Raw genomic sequence first — 3,296 nt, forward strand, 5'->3', positions numbered from 1 at the left:
TGTTGTGTAGCCTTAGGCTAGCCTCTCTCTCAGCCTCAGTTTTTATGATAAAGTGGAGATTAAACATGGTGTTCACCTGGGAGGGTTGTGAGTTTTCAGTGAGTTAAAACATGCTTTGAACCATGCCTGGCACATAAAACATATTTACTACAGTTTTTGTTATTATAGTTATTGATATAATTCCTTTTACCTTCCTTTCTTGTCTTGGAAACACTTCAGTGGAAGGTGGATGATCTCTCGGAAAAGACTCCCCCCCACAGCAGATGCCACATGGGACACTCTGAGGGTCCATATACTCTTCAGTGCTCCCCCTTGTGTTGGCAGATGCTTTGTTGAGCCTGCATTGTAGTTTGATTTCTGCTGCTGTCCAATCCTACTTCTTCCTCCTGACTCCCTCAGAGGTTGATCCCTGATTATTACTCTGTATGCAAACTCCATCTCAGCATCTAGAGAACCCACTCAATGAACATCGACTTCCAAAGGAAGTGAGTAACATGTAGCAGAAAGAGTTTGGGAGCCAATAACAAAAAGTAAAAATATGGAAAAACATTTGAACTCTCAGGTTCTCGGTTTCCATATCAATAAAATGAGGGTAATTATCTTTAACTTGCAAGGTGTTGTGAGGATTAAGGGAAAGAGTAAAGGACCAAGCCCATAGTAGTGTACACTGTAAGAGTTAATTTGAAACCCCCGCACCATTTTACCCTTTTGTTTTCTTCAACTTACTTTTTGCTCTTCCTTTTCCTAACCCAGTCATAGTTTTCCTCTTATTTCACATATTCTTTTTCCTCTCCCTTTGCTGTCTCTTCATTTTTCATCCCCTTTTAATTTAGTCCTTTAATCAATGTTATTGAGGTCCACTTTATGTACAATGAAATGCAGACATTTTAGCTGTGCAGGTGAAGAGTTTTGAAAGATGTGTACAAAGGTAAATCCACCACCACAATCAAGATATAGAACATTTCCATCACTGCAAAAGGTAGCCTTGTACATCTTCCCAGTCAATCCTCACCTCACAATCCCAGCATAGTTAGTCATTGATCTACGTTCTATCAGCATAGATTGGATCTGTCTCTTCTAGAGTTTCATATGAATGTAATCTTATAGTATGTACTCTTTTCTGTCTGGCTTCTTTTCTCACGACATAATGTCTCTGAGATTACCCATGTTGCGTGTGCACCAGGGTTTGTTCCTTCTCGCTGCTGTGAAGTAGTCTATTTATTATGAATGTATTACAGTTTGTTTCATCATTTGCCAGATATTGGGCATTTGGTTGTTTCCAAATTTTGGCTATCAGGAATAAGTCTGCCATGAACACTTATAAGTCTTTGTGAGGATACATATCCTCATTTCTTTTGTAGAATTGCCAAGTCATATGTTAGGTGTATATTTAACTTCATAAAAAATGCTGATATCATGTTGCATTCCACCTAAAAAAGTAGGCAAGCTTCCATTGCCCCACATTCTCTTCAGCACATGGCATTCTCTGTCATTTTAACTTAGCCATCCTAGGTGTGAAGTGAATGTATCTCATGATTTAGTTTGCATTTCCCTGATGACTAACAATGGTAAACATTGTTTCACGCTTTAATGACCTTTTGTATATTTTTTGTGATGGTTCTGTTAAATATTTTACTAATTTTTAATTTTTTTTCTCTTAATTACTGGGTTGTATAATTTTGGCATGTTATTTTCCGTGTAAATTATTTCTTAGATATATGTATTATGAATATTTTCCCCAATTTTTGGCTTGTCATTTTCTGTAGATCATTTTTTCAAAGAGAAATTTTAAGTTTTGATGGAGGCCAGTTTATTTTTTTTTTTTATCATGGTCTTTGTGTACTATTTAAGAAATCTTTGTCTACTCCGAGGTTGCAAAGACTTTCTCATACATTTTTCCCAAGAAGTGGTACAGGTTTTACATTTTTTAGCTTTCATATTTAGGCTGATAGTCCATTTCAAGTTACTTTTTTCACATGATATAAGGTACAGATCTCACTGCTTTCCATATAGATACCCAGGTCTAGTACTACCTGTTGAAGTCTTTTTTTCCCTCCATTGAATTACTTGGCATCTTGTCCAAAATTATATGACTATAAATATGTAATTTATTTCCATTTCATTATCTATATATCTATCCTTATGCCAGCAACAAACACTCTTGATTGTTGTGGCTTTTTAATAAGCCTTAAAATAAGATGTATATAAGCCCTCAAACTTTGTTTTTCTTTTTTGAGTATAGTCTTTTGGCTATGTTAGGTCCTTTGCCTTCCATATAAATTTTAGAATCAGCTTGTCAATTTCTACATAAACCTCTTGACCCATTGCAATGAGCCTTGTCTTGAAGTCTACATTGTCTTGTTTTAATTTAGCCATTCCAGCTTTGTTTTGGTTACTATTTGCAATATATACCTTTTCCATGCTTTTTAAAAAACTTACTGGTGTCTTTATATTTAAGGATTTGTTGAAAGCTGGTATACATCTTGCATTTTTTTACTCAGCCCAACAATCTCTGACATTTAATTGTAGAGTATAAGCTCTTTACATTTCATGTATTTATTGATATGTTTGAGGTTAAATCTAACAATTTGTTTTTTATCTGTCCTATCTGTTCATTGTCTATTTCTTCTTTTCCTGCCTTCTTTTCAATTAGTTCCCAATTTTTTCCCTTTCATTCTATTTCCACTAGCGGTTTATTAGGTATACCCATGTGTTTTGTCTTTTAAAGTGTTTGCTGTAAGCTTTACAATATGCATTTTAAACTTAACACAGTCTATCTTCAAACTACATCACAAAACTTCACATATAAAATGTAAGAACTTTACAACAGTATAACTAACATCCTTTCTTCTCTCTTTTGTGGCATAATTTTATGCATTTTACATTATAAGCCTCCAAATACATTGTTTTCATTATTACTTTAAATAGCTATTTTTAAAATTTTTTAAATGAAAAAATGATACCTTTTCTATTTATCTACCCATTTATCATTGCTGGTCCTCCTTATTTAAGCTGGCATCTGATATAAATTTTTTTCTTGTTCTGCTGGCAATGCAGTCACACAACTTTTATTTATATGAAAATATTTCATTTTTGAAAGATATTTTCTCTGAGTATAGAGTTTAGATCGACATTTCCCCCCCAGAACTTAGATACATTGTTATATTGTCTCCTGAATTTCATAGTTTTTGATGAAAAACTTGCTGTGATTCTTATCTTTGTTCACTCTATATAATGACATTTTTATCTCGGGCTGACTCAAATGGTTTCTCCTTTATCACTGTTTTCTTTCTTTC

This window comes from Camelus ferus, chromosome 5 (genome assembly GCF_009834535.1).
Source record: "Camelus ferus isolate YT-003-E chromosome 5, BCGSAC_Cfer_1.0, whole genome shotgun sequence".
Classification (NCBI taxonomy): domain Eukaryota; kingdom Metazoa; phylum Chordata; class Mammalia; order Artiodactyla; family Camelidae; genus Camelus; species Camelus ferus.